Below are 14421 nucleotides of genomic sequence, written 5' to 3'. Positions count from 1 at the left end.
TGGAGTAGGAATCTGGCTATTAGGAGCAGTGCCTAGTAAAAAGGCTATAAAGGCACAGATGATTGGCCTCGGGGAGACCAAAACATCCAACACTGCGGAGACACCATCACGTGTTTCTCAACGCAGTGATTCCAGAACACTGCCCCCATCCCTTATGGGAAATATGCAGATGCAGGTAAAGAAGCTGCGGAGACACCATCACGTGTTTCTCGACACAAGCAGTGAATAGCCAGGCCTTTCCCCGGGAAGGAAGAACCACGGGAAGGGCAGCATCCTATGAAGGAAAGCCACCTATGCCAAGCATGGTATCCATCCACAGACAGCTGTTTCGGGGTGTTTGCCCCTCATCAGTGTGGAGTAGGAATCTGGCTATTAGGAGCAGTGCCTAGTAAAAAGGCTATAAAGGCACAGATGATTGGCCTCGGGGAGACCAAAACATCCAACACTGCGGAGACACCATCACGTGTTTCTCAACGCAGTGATTCCAGAACACTGCCCCCATCCCTTATGGGAAATATGCAGATGCAGGTAAAGAAGCTGCGGAGACACCATCACGTGTTTCTCGACGCAAGCAGTGAATAGCCAGGCCTTTCCCCGGGAAGGAAGAACCACGGGAAGGGCAGCATCCTATGAAGGAAAGCCACCTATGCCAAGCATGGTATCCATCCACAGACAGCTGTTTCGGGGTGTTTGCCCCTCATCAGTGTGGAGTAGGAATCTGGCTATTAGGAGCAGTGCCTAGTAAAAAGGCTATAAAGGCACAGATGATTGGCCTCGGGGAGACCAAAACATCCAACACTGCGGAGACACCATCACGTGTTTCTCAACGCAGTGATTCCAGAACACTGCCCCCATCCCTTATGGGAAATATGCAGATGCAGGTAAAGAAGCTGCGGAGACACCATCACGTGTTTCTCGAGGCAAGCAGTGAATAGCCAGGCCTTTCCCCGGGAAGGAAGAACCACGGGAAGGGCAGCATCCTATGAAGGAAAGCCACCTATGCCAAGCATGGTATCCATCCACAGACAGCTGTTTCGGGGTGTTTGCCCCTCATCAGTGTGGAGTAGGAATCTGGCTATTAGGAGCAGTGCCTAGTAAAAAGGCTATAAAGGCACAGATGATTGGCCTCGGGGAGACCAAAACATCCAACACTGCGGAGACACCATCACGTGTTTCTCAACGCAGTGATTCCAGAACACTGCCCCCATCCCTTATGGGAAATATGCAGATGCAGGTAAAGAAGCTGCGGAGACACCATCACGTGTTTCTCGACGCAAGCAGTGAATAGCCAGGCCTTTCCCCGGGAAGGAAGAACCACGGGAAGGGCAGCATCCTATGAAGGAAAGCCACCTATGCCAAGCATGGTATCCATCCACAGACAGCTGTTTCGGGGTGTTTGCCCCTCATCAGTGTGGAGTAGGAATCTGGCTATTAGGAGCAGTGCCTAGTAAAAAGGCTATAAAGGCACAGATGATTGGCCTCGGGGAGACCAAAACATCCAACACTGCGGAGACACCATCACGTGTTTCTCAACGCAGTGATTCCAGAACACTGCCCCCATCCCTTATGGGAAATATGCAGATGCAGGTAAAGAAGCTGCGGAGACACCATCACGTGTTTCTCGACGCAAGCAGTGAATAGCCAGGCCTTTCCCCGGGAAGGAAGAACCACGGGAAGGGCAGCATCCTATGAAGGAAAGCCACCTATGCCAAGCATGGTATCCATCCACAGACAGCTGTTTCGGGGTGTTTGCCCCTCATCAGTGTGGAGTAGGAATCTGGCTATTAGGAGCAGTGCCTAGTAAAAAGGCTATAAAGGCACAGATGATTGGCCTCGGGGAGACCAAAACATCCAACACTGCGGAGACACCATCACGTGTTTCTCAACGCAGTGATTCCAGAACACTGCCCCCATCCCTTATGGGAAATATGCAGATGCAGGTAAAGAAGCTGCGGAGACACCATCACGTGTTTCTCGACGCAAGCAGTGAATAGCCAGGCCTTTCCCCGGGAAGGAAGAACCACGGGAAGGGCAGCATCCTATGAAGGAAAGCCACCTATGCCAAGCATGGTATCCATCCACAGACAGCTGTTTCGGGGTGTTTGCCCCTCATCAGTGTGGAGTAGGAATCTGGCTATTAGGAGCAGTGCCTAGTAAAAAGGCTATAAAGGCACAGATGATTGGCCTCGGGGAGACCAAAACATCCAACACTGCGGAGACACCATCACGTGTTTCTCAACGCAGTGATTCCAGAACACTGCTCCCATCCCTTATGGGAAATATGCAGATGCAGGTAAAGAAGCTGCGGAGACACCATCACGTGTTTCTCGACGCAAGCAGTGAATAGCCAGGCCTTTCCCCGGGAAGGAAGAACCACGGGAAGGGCAGCATCCTATGAAGGAAAGCCACCTATGCCAAGCATGGTATCCATCCACAGACAGCTGTTTCGGGGTGTTTGCCCCTCATCAGTGTGGAGTAGGAATCTGGCTATTAGGAGCAGTGCCTAGTAAAAAGGCTATAAAGGCACAGATGATTGGCCTCGGGGAGACCAAAACATCCAACACTGCGGAGACACCATCACGTGTTTCTCAACGCAGTGATTCCAGAACACTGCCCCCATCCCTTATGGGAAATATGCAGATGCAGGTAAAGAAGCTGCGGAGACACCATCACGTGTTTCTCGACGCAAGCAGTGAATAGCCAGGCCTTTCCCCGGGAAGGAAGAACCACGGGAAGGGCAGCATCCTATGAAGGAAAGCCACCTATGCCAAGCATGGTATCCATCCACAGACAGCTGTTTCGGGGTGTTTGCCCCTCATCAGTGTGGAGTAGGAATCTGGCTATTAGGAGCAGTGCCTAGTAAAAAGGCTATAAAGGCACAGATGATTGGCCTCGGGGAGACCAAAACATCCAACACTGCGGAGACACCATCACGTGTTTCTCAACGCAGTGATTCCAGAACACTGCCCCCATCCCTTATGGGAAATATGCAGATGCAGGTAAAGAAGCTGCGGAGACACCATCACGTGTTTCTCGACGCAAGCAGTGAATAGCCAGGCCTTTCCCCGGGAAGGAAGAACCACGGGAAGGGCAGCATCCTATGAAGGAAAGCCACCTATGCCAAGCATGGTATCCATCCACAGACAGCTGTTTCGGGGTGTTTGCCCCTCATCAGTGTGGAGTAGGAATCTGGCTATTAGGAGCAGTGCCTAGTAAAAAGGCTATAAAGGCACAGATGATTGGCCTCGGGGAGACCAAAACATCCAACACTGCGGAGACACCATCACGTGTTTCTCAACGCAGTGATTCCAGAACACTGCCCCCATCCCTTATGGGAAATATGCAGATGCAGGTAAAGAAGCTGCGGAGACACCATCACGTGTTTCTCGACGCAAGCAGTGAATAGCCAGGCCTTTCCCCGGGAAGGAAGAACCACGGGAAGGGCAGCATCCTATGAAGGAAAGCCACCTATGCCAAGCATGGTATCCATCCACAGACAGCTGTTTCGGGGTGTTTGCCCCTCATCAGTGTGGAGTAGGAATCTGGCTATTAGGAGCAGTGCCTAGTAAAAAGGCTATAAAGGCACAGATGATTGGCCTCGGGGAGACCAAAACATCCAACACTGCGGAGACACCATCACGTGTTTCTCAACGCAGTGATTCCAGAACACTGCCCCCATCCCTTATGGGAAATATGCAGATGCAGGTAAAGAAGCTGCGGAGACACCATCACGTGTTTCTCGACGCAAGCAGTGAATAGCCAGGCCTTTCCCCGGGAAGGAAGAACCACGGGAAGGGCAGCATCCTATGAAGGAAAGCCACCTATGCCAAGCATGGTATCCATCCACAGACAGCTGTTTCGGGGTGTTTGCCCCTCATCAGTGTGGAGTAGGAATCTGGCTATTAGGAGCAGTGCCTAGTAAAAAGGCTATAAAGGCACAGATGATTGGCCTCGGGGAGACCAAAACATCCAACACTGCGGAGACACCATCACGTGTTTCTCAACGCAGTGATTCCAGAACACTGCCCCCATCCCTTATGGGAAATATGCAGATGCAGGTAAAGAAGCTGCGGAGACACCATCACGTGTTTCTCGACGCAAGCAGTGAATAGCCAGGCCTTTCCCCGGGAAGGAAGAACCACGGGAAGGGCAGCATCCTATGAAGGAAAGCCACCTATGCCAAGCATGGTATCCATCCACAGACAGCTGTTTCGGGGTGTTTGCCCCTCATCAGTGTGGAGTAGGAATCTGGCTATTAGGAGCAGTGCCTAGTAAAAAGGCTATAAAGGCACAGATGATTGGCCTCGGGGAGACCAAAACATCCAACACTGCGGAGACACCATCACGTGTTTCTCAACGCAGTGATTCCAGAACACTGCCCCCATCCCTTATGGGAAATATGCAGATGCAGGTAAAGAAGCTGCGGAGACACCATCACGTGTTTCTCGACGCAAGCAGTGAATAGCCAGGCCTTTCCCCGGGAAGGAAGAACCACGGGAAGGGCAGCATCCTATGAAGGAAAGCCACCTATGCCAAGCATGGTATCCATCCACAGACAGCTGTTTCGGGGTGTTTGCCCCTCATCAGTGTGGAGTAGGAATCTGGCTATTAGGAGCAGTGCCTAGTAAAAAGGCTATAAAGGCACAGATGATTGGCCTCGGGGAGACCAAAACATCCAACACTGCGGAGACACCATCACGTGTTTCTCAACGCAGTGATTCCAGAACACTGCCCCCATCCCTTATGGGAAATATGCAGATGCAGGTAAAGAAGCTGCGGAGACACCATCACGTGTTTCTCGACGCAAGCAGTGAATGTTTTGGTCTCCCCGAGGCCAATCATCTGTGCCTTTATAGCCTTTTTACTAGGCACTGCTCCTAATAGCCAGATTCCTACTCCACACTGATGAGGGGCAAACACCCCGAAACAGCTGTCTGTGGATGGATACCATGCTTGGCATAGGTGGCTTTCCTTCATAGGATGCTGCCCTTCCCGTGGTTCTTCCTTCCCGGGGAAAGGCCTGGCTATTCACTGCTTGCGTCGAGAAACACGTGATGGTGTCTCCGCAGCTTCTTTACCTGCATCTGCATATTTCCCATAAGGGATGGGGGCAGTGTTCTGGAATCACTGCGTTGAGAAACACGTGATGGTGTCTCCGCAGTGTTGGATGTTTTGGTCTCCCCGAGGCCAATCATCTGTGCCTTTATAGCCTTTTTACTAGGCACTGCTCCTAATAGCCAGATTCCTACTCCACACTGATGAGGGGCAAACACCCCGAAACAGCTGTCTGTGGATGGATACCATGCTTGGCATAGGTGGCTTTCCTTCATAGGATGCTGCCCTTCCCGTGGTTCTTCCTTCCCGGGGAAAGGCCTGGCTATTCACTGCTTGCGTCGAGAAACACGTGATGGTGTCTCCGCAGCTTCTTTACCTGCATCTGCATATTTCCCATAAGGGATGGGGGCAGTGTTCTGGAATCACTGCGTTGAGAAACACGTGATGGTGTCTCCGCAGTGTTGGATGTTTTGGTCTCCCCGAGGCCAATCATCTGTGCCTTTATAGCCTTTTTACTAGGCACTGCTCCTAATAGCCAGATTCCTACTCCACACTGATGAGGGGCAAACACCCCGAAACAGCTGTCTGTGGATGGATACCATGCTTGGCATAGGTGGCTTTCCTTCATAGGATGCTGCCCTTCCCGTGGTTCTTCCTTCCCGGGGAAAGGCCTGGCTATTCACTGCTTGCGTCGAGAAACACGTGATGGTGTCTCCGCAGCTTCTTTACCTGCATCTGCATATTTCCCATAAGGGATGGGGGCAGTGTTCTGGAATCACTGCGTTGAGAAACACGTGATGGTGTCTCCGCAGTGTTGGATGTTTTGGTCTCCCCGAGGCCAATCATCTGTGCCTTTATAGCCTTTTTACTAGGCACTGCTCCTAATAGCCAGATTCCTACTCCACACTGATGAGGGGCAAACACCCCGAAACAGCTGTCTGTGGATGGATACCATGCTTGGCATAGGTGGCTTTCCTTCATAGGATGCTGCCCTTCCCGTGGTTCTTCCTTCCCGGGGAAAGGCCTGGCTATTCACTGCTTGCGTCGAGAAACACGTGATGGTGTCTCCGCAGCTTCTTTACCTGCATCTGCATATTTCCCATAAGGGATGGGGGCAGTGTTCTGGAATCACTGCGTTGAGAAACACGTGATGGTGTCTCCGCAGTGTTGGATGTTTTGGTCTCCCCGAGGCCAATCATCTGTGCCTTTATAGCCTTTTTACTAGGCACTGCTCCTAATAGCCAGATTCCTACTCCACACTGATGAGGGGCAAACACCCCGAAACAGCTGTCTGTGGATGGATACCATGCTTGGCATAGGTGGCTTTCCTTCATAGGATGCTGCCCTTCCCGTGGTTCTTCCTTCCCGGGGAAAGGCCTGGCTATTCACTGCTTGCGTCGAGAAACACGTGATGGTGTCTCCGCAGCTTCTTTACCTGCATCTGCATATTTCCCATAAGGGATGGGGGCAGTGTTCTGGAATCACTGCGTTGAGAAACACGTGATGGTGTCTCCGCAGTGTTGGATGTTTTGGTCTCCCCGAGGCCAATCATCTGTGCCTTTATAGCCTTTTTACTAGGCACTGCTCCTAATAGCCAGATTCCTACTCCACACTGATGAGGGGCAAACACCCCGAAACAGCTGTCTGTGGATGGATACCATGCTTGGCATAGGTGGCTTTCCTTCATAGGATGCTGCCCTTCCCGTGGTTCTTCCTTCCCGGGGAAAGGCCTGGCTATTCACTGCTTGCGTCGAGAAACACGTGATGGTGTCTCCGCAGCTTCTTTACCTGCATCTGCATATTTCCCATAAGGGATGGGGGCAGTGTTCTGGAATCACTGCGTTGAGAAACACGTGATGGTGTCTCCGCAGTGTTGGATGTTTTGGTCTCCCCGAGGCCAATCATCTGTGCCTTTATAGCCTTTTTACTAGGCACTGCTCCTAATAGCCAGATTCCTACTCCACACTGATGAGGGGCAAACACCCCGAAACAGCTGTCTGTGGATGGATACCATGCTTGGCATAGGTGGCTTTCCTTCATAGGATGCTGCCCTTCCCGTGGTTCTTCCTTCCCGGGGAAAGGCCTGGCTATTCACTGCTTGCGTCGAGAAACACGTGATGGTGTCTCCGCAGCTTCTTTACCTGCATCTGCATATTTCCCATAAGGGATGGGGGCAGTGTTCTGGAATCACTGCGTTGAGAAACACGTGATGGTGTCTCCGCAGTGTTGGATGTTTTGGTCTCCCCGAGGCCAATCATCTGTGCCTTTATAGCCTTTTTACTAGGCACTGCTCCTAATAGCCAGATTCCTACTCCACACTGATGAGGGGCAAACACCCCGAAACAGCTGTCTGTGGATGGATACCATGCTTGGCATAGGTGGCTTTCCTTCATAGGATGCTGCCCTTCCCGTGGTTCTTCCTTCCCGGGGAAAGGCCTGGCTATTCACTGCTTGCGTCGAGAAACACGTGATGGTGTCTCCGCAGCTTCTTTACCTGCATCTGCATATTTCCCATAAGGGATGGGGGCAGTGTTCTGGAATCACTGCGTTGAGAAACACGTGATGGTGTCTCCGCAGTGTTGGATGTTTTGGTCTCCCCGAGGCCAATCATCTGTGCCTTTATAGCCTTTTTACTAGGCACTGCTCCTAATAGCCAGATTCCTACTCCACACTGATGAGGGGCAAACACCCCGAAACAGCTGTCTGTGGATGGATACCATGCTTGGCATAGGTGGCTTTCCTTCATAGGATGCTGCCCTTCCCGTGGTTCTTCCTTCCCGGGGAAAGGCCTGGCTATTCACTGCTTGCGTCGAGAAACACGTGATGGTGTCTCCGCAGCTTCTTTACCTGCATCTGCATATTTCCCATAAGGGATGGGGGCAGTGTTCTGGAATCACTGCGTTGAGAAACACGTGATGGTGTCTCCGCAGTGTTGGATGTTTTGGTCTCCCCGAGGCCAATCATCTGTGCCTTTATAGCCTTTTTACTAGGCACTGCTCCTAATAGCCAGATTCCTACTCCACACTGATGAGGGGCAAACACCCCGAAACAGCTGTCTGTGGATGGATACCATGCTTGGCATAGGTGGCTTTCCTTCATAGGATGCTGCCCTTCCCGTGGTTCTTCCTTCCCGGGGAAAGGCCTGGCTATTCACTGCTTGCGTCGAGAAACACGTGATGGTGTCTCCGCAGCTTCTTTACCTGCATCTGCATATTTCCCATAAGGGATGGGGGCAGTGTTCTGGAATCACTGCGTTGAGAAACACGTGATGGTGTCTCCGCAGTGTTGGATGTTTTGGTCTCCCCGAGGCCAATCATCTGTGCCTTTATAGCCTTTTTACTAGGCACTGCTCCTAATAGCTAGATTCCTACTCCACACTGATGAGGGGCAAACACCCCGAAACAGCTGTCTGTGGATGGATACCATGCTTGGCATAGGTGGCTTTCCTTCATAGGATGCTGCCCTTCCCGTGGTTCTTCCTTCCCGGGGAAAGGCCTGGCTATTCACTGCTTGCGTCGAGAAACACGTGATGGTGTCTCCGCAGCTTCTTTACCTGCATCTGCATATTTCCCATAAGGGATGGGGGCAGTGTTCTGGAATCACTGCGTTGAGAAACACGTGATGGTGTCTCCGCAGTGTTGGATGTTTTGGTCTCCCCGAGGCCAATCATCTGTGCCTTTATAGCCTTTTTACTAGGCACTGCTCCTAATAGCCAGATTCCTACTCCACACTGATGAGGGGCAAACACCCCGAAACAGCTGTCTGTGGATGGATACCATGCTTGGCATAGGTGGCTTTCCTTCATAGGATGCTGCCCTTCCCGTGGTTCTTCCTTCCCGGGGAAAGGCCTGGCTATTCACTGCTTGCGTCGAGAAACACGTGATGGTGTCTCCGCAGCTTCTTTACCTGCATCTGCATATTTCCCATAAGGGATGGGGGCAGTGTTCTGGAATCACTGCGTTGAGAAACACGTGATGGTGTCTCCGCAGTGTTGGATGTTTTGGTCTCCCCGAGGCCAATCATCTGTGCCTTTATAGCCTTTTTACTAGGCACTGCTCCTAATAGCCAGATTCCTACTCCACACTGATGAGGGGCAAACACCCCGAAACAGCTGTCTGTGGATGGATACCATGCTTGGCATAGGTGGCTTTCCTTCATAGGATGCTGCCCTTCCCGTGGTTCTTCCTTCCCGGGGAAAGGCCTGGCTATTCACTGCTTGCGTCGAGAAACACGTGATGGTGTCTCCGCAGCTTCTTTACCTGCATCTGCATATTTCCCATAAGGGATGGGGGCAGTGTTCTGGAATCACTGCGTTGAGAAACACGTGATGGTGTCTCCGCAGTGTTGGATGTTTTGGTCTCCCCGAGGCCAATCATCTGTGCCTTTATAGCCTTTTTACTAGGCACTGCTCCTAATAGCCAGATTCCTACTCCACACTGATGAGGGGCAAACACCCCGAAACAGCTGTCTGTGGATGGATACCATGCTTGGCATAGGTGGCTTTCCTTCATAGGATGCTGCCCTTCCCGTGGTTCTTCCTTCCCGGGGAAAGGCCTGGCTATTCACTGCTTGCGTCGAGAAACACGTGATGGTGTCTCCGCAGCTTCTTTACCTGCATCTGCATATTTCCCATAAGGGATGGGGGCAGTGTTCTGGAATCACTGCGTTGAGAAACACGTGATGGTGTCTCCGCAGTGTTGGATGTTTTGGTCTCCCCGAGGCCAATCATCTGTGCCTTTATAGCCTTTTTACTAGGCACTGCTCCTAATAGCCAGATTCCTACTCCACACTGATGAGGGGCAAACACCCCGAAACAGCTGTCTGTGGATGGATACCATGCTTGGCATAGGTGGCTTTCCTTCATAGGATGCTGCCCTTCCCGTGGTTCTTCCTTCCCGGGGAAAGGCCTGGCTATTCACTGCTTGCGTCGAGAAACACGTGATGGTGTCTCCGCAGCTTCTTTACCTGCATCTGCATATTTCCCATAAGGGATGGGGGCAGTGTTCTGGAATCACTGCGTTGAGAAACACGTGATGGTGTCTCCGCAGTGTTGGATGTTTTGGTCTCCCCGAGGCCAATCATCTGTGCCTTTATAGCCTTTTTACTAGGCACTGCTCCTAATAGCCAGATTCCTACTCCACACTGATGAGGGGCAAACACCCCGAAACAGCTGTCTGTGGATGGATACCATGCTTGGCATAGGTGGCTTTCCTTCATAGGATGCTGCCCTTCCCGTGGTTCTTCCTTCCCGGGGAAAGGCCTGGCTATTCACTGCTTGCGTCGAGAAACACGTGATGGTGTCTCCGCAGCTTCTTTACCTGCATCTGCATATTTCCCATAAGGGATGGGGGCAGTGTTCTGGAATCACTGCGTTGAGAAACACGTGATGGTGTCTCCGCAGTGTTGGATGTTTTGGTCTCCCCGAGGCCAATCATCTGTGCCTTTATAGCCTTTTTACTAGGCACTGCTCCTAATAGCCAGATTCCTACTCCACACTGATGAGGGGCAAACACCCCGAAACAGCTGTCTGTGGATGGATACCATGCTTGGCATAGGTGGCTTTCCTTCATAGGATGCTGCCCTTCCCGTGGTTCTTCCTTCCCGGGGAAAGGCCTGGCTATTCACTGCTTGCGTCGAGAAACACGTGATGGTGTCTCCGCAGCTTCTTTACCTGCATCTGCATATTTCCCATAAGGGATGGGGGCAGTGTTCTGGAATCACTGCGTTGAGAAACACGTGATGGTGTCTCCGCAGTGTTGGATGTTTTGGTCTCCCCGAGGCCAATCATCTGTGCCTTTATAGCCTTTTTACTAGGCACTGCTCCTAATAGCCAGATTCCTACTCCACACTGATGAGGGGCAAACACCCCGAAACAGCTGTCTGTGGATGGATACCATGCTTGGCATAGGTGGCTTTCCTTCATAGGATGCTGCCCTTCCCGTGGTTCTTCCTTCCCGGGGAAAGGCCTGGCTATTCACTGCTTGCGTCGAGAAACACGTGATGGTGTCTCCGCAGCTTCTTTACCTGCATCTGCATATTTCCCATAAGGGATGGGGGCAGTGTTCTGGAATCACTGCGTTGAGAAACACGTGATGGTGTCTCCGCAGTGTTGGATGTTTTGGTCTCCCCGAGGCCAATCATCTGTGCCTTTATAGCCTTTTTACTAGGCACTGCTCCTAATAGCCAGATTCCTACTCCACACTGATGAGGGGCAAACACCCCGAAACAGCTGTCTGTGGATGGATACCATGCTTGGCATAGGTGGCTTTCCTTCATAGGATGCTGCCCTTCCCGTGGTTCTTCCTTCCCGGGGAAAGGCCTGGCTATTCACTGCTTGCGTCGAGAAACACGTGATGGTGTCTCCGCAGCTTCTTTACCTGCATCTGCATATTTCCCATAAGGGATGGGGGCAGTGTTCTGGAATCACTGCGTTGAGAAACACGTGATGGTGTCTCCGCAGTGTTGGATGTTTTGGTCTCCCCGAGGCCAATCATCTGTGCCTTTATAGCCTTTTTACTAGGCACTGCTCCTAATAGCCAGATTCCTACTCCACACTGATGAGGGGCAAACACCCCGAAACAGCTGTCTGTGGATGGATACCATGCTTGGCATAGGTGGCTTTCCTTCATAGGATGCTGCCCTTCCCGTGGTTCTTCCTTCCCGGGGAAAGGCCTGGCTATTCACTGCTTGCGTCGAGAAACACGTGATGGTGTCTCCGCAGCTTCTTTACCTGCATCTGCATATTTCCCATAAGGGATGGGGGCAGTGTTCTGGAATCACTGCGTTGAGAAACACGTGATGGTGTCTCCGCAGTGTTGGATGTTTTGGTCTCCCCGAGGCCAATCATCTGTGCCTTTATAGCCTTTTTACTAGGCACTGCTCCTAATAGCCAGATTCCTACTCCACACTGATGAGGGGCAAACACCCCGAAACAGCTGTCTGTGGATGGATACCATGCTTGGCATAGGTGGCTTTCCTTCATAGGATGCTGCCCTTCCCGTGGTTCTTCCTTCCCGGGGAAAGGCCTGGCTATTCACTGCTTGCGTCGAGAAACACGTGATGGTGTCTCCGCAGCTTCTTTACCTGCATCTGCATATTTCCCATAAGGGATGGGGGCAGTGTTCTGGAATCACTGCGTTGAGAAACACGTGATGGTGTCTCCGCAGTGTTGGATGTTTTGGTCTCCCCGAGGCCAATCATCTGTGCCTTTATAGCCTTTTTACTAGGCACTGCTCCTAATAGCCAGATTCCTACTCCACACTGATGAGGGGCAAACACCCCGAAACAGCTGTCTGTGGATGGATACCATGCTTGGCATAGGTGGCTTTCCTTCATAGGATGCTGCCCTTCCCGTGGTTCTTCCTTCCCGGGGAAAGGCCTGGCTATTCACTGCTTGCGTCGAGAAACACGTGATGGTGTCTCCGCAGCTTCTTTACCTGCATCTGCATATTTCCCATAAGGGATGGGGGCAGTGTTCTGGAATCACTGCGTTGAGAAACACGTGATGGTGTCTCCGCAGTGTTGGATGTTTTGGTCTCCCCGAGGCCAATCATCTGTGCCTTTATAAGAGTAACAGAGACAGGGCCTGGCACCTTAGCAGCTAAGAACTGACTGAGGGAATAGGTTGCACAGGCCCCCACCAATGGGTGGGGTAGTCTTAAATACAGGAAGCCTCATGGCAATTGGCCAGGAACACCTTAGCAAGGTGCACAGTCTCAATAAGACACAGGAGTTGCTGGCGCCGCCCCCCTATGCACACAGACAGAGCATGCACAGAGCAAACAGCAGACATGAGGCACACAGCATGGAGCTGGCAGCAGAGAGAAGTCACAAGGCCCAGAGAAGTGAGTTTGAGTCTAATGCAGGTGGGGGATGGGAGGCCATGCAGTGATGCCAGCAGGGTTGTTACAGTGAATCAAAAAACGTGAGCACAGCTACTGGGGTGCACGGGTAGGTTCCCACACCATATAAGCATAGCTATAAAGAACCCGGCACTCAACTTCAATCAAACTTGAGAATTTATTCCGTAGTACAAAAAATGTTTCAGCCTAGTGTGGCCTTCGTCAGTTACGTACTGAAGGGTGACTGAAAATACGCTCAGTGAGCGTGTTGGATCCGTGGGTAATCACTTCTGTATAGTCCGCTAAGGAAAAAGCACGGCTGTAAGCTTATGAGAGACCGGGTCCTGACGCGGTGTCCACCGCTGTCGGCGAGAATGCCCGGGCCCGGGAATAAATCCTCAAGTTTGATTGAAGTTGAGAGCAGGGTTGTTACATCAGTGTCCTCGGGATCGATGTCACCAGCCTGCCTAATATAAGCACTGGTTAACATCGCGACAATGAAATCTGGGATGAGCTCCCTCATTACCTCCCTGCATGTCCAAGTGATGGCCGGCATTTGTTACAACGGAGACACACTTTAATCATAACAACATTACTAAAAGCGCCTTTCCAACATGGGTCTCCACAACATTTATGAGGCATGAACTGGGCCCAACTTATATAAACCAGCATGGTGTCTTGGGTCGCCCTCACACACTACAAAGCGTGGGACAACCCCTGGGAAGACTGGTAAATTGCCCTCTCTTTTGCAAAGGGATCGTCGTACCTCATGGACTTTATACCAGTTTTCTGTTGGACTTTGTTATATTTGAAAGTAAAAACAATAGTGGTGGGCGAACGTGCTGGGATAAGGTGCTATCGGACCAGGTTCGGGTGCTATTGGAGCATGCTCGGGCGCTATCAGTGAAGGCTCGGGGGCTATCGAAGCATGCTTGGGCACTATCGGTGCAGGCTCGGGCGCTATCAGTGCAGGCTCGAGGGCTATTGGAGCATGCTTGGGACTATCGGTGCAGGTTTGGGCGCTATCGGTGCAGGCTCGGGGGCTATCAGTGCAGGCTTGAGTGCTATTGGAGCATGCTCGGGCGCTATCAGTGAAGGCTCGGGAGCTATCGGAGCATGCTCAAGCACTATCAGTGCAGGCTCGGGCGCTATCGTTGCAGGCTTGAGTGCTATTGGAGCATGCTCGGGCGCTATCCGTGAAGGCTCGGGGGCTATCGGAGCATGCTCGGGCGCTATCAGTGAAGGCTTGGGGGCTATCGGAGCATGCTCGGGCGCTAGCGGTGCAGGCTCGGGCGGTATCGGAGCCTGCTCGCGCACTATCGTTGCAGGCTCGGGCGCTATCGGTGCAGGCTCTATCGAAGCAGGTTCAGGTGCTATTGGTGCATGCTCGGGTGCTATCAGAGCAGGTTCCGGTGCTATTGGTGCAGGTCGGGCGCTATCGGAGCATGCTCAGGAGTTATCCAAGTGACTTGGCGTGCTCTGATACTATGTTCCAGTCCCCGTGGCCCCATGTCTCAAGGCTGTT

General features: G+C 52.0%; 1 protein-coding gene across 1 annotated transcript in view; it reads right to left on the bottom strand.

Moving 5' to 3' along the window:
• Window positions 1-14421, bottom strand: part of LOC138669992 (ultra-long-chain fatty acid omega-hydroxylase-like) — a 91908-nt gene that overhangs the window by 76973 nt on the left and 514 nt on the right. The gene's annotated exons all lie outside the window — the stretch shown is intronic.

Source organism: Ranitomeya imitator, chromosome 3 (genome assembly GCF_032444005.1).
Source record: "Ranitomeya imitator isolate aRanImi1 chromosome 3, aRanImi1.pri, whole genome shotgun sequence".
NCBI classification, from domain to species: Eukaryota; Metazoa; Chordata; class Amphibia; order Anura; family Dendrobatidae; genus Ranitomeya; species Ranitomeya imitator.
The sequence above is the reverse complement of the archived record's forward strand: the minus strand, read 5'-3'. Positions and strand labels throughout refer to the sequence as shown.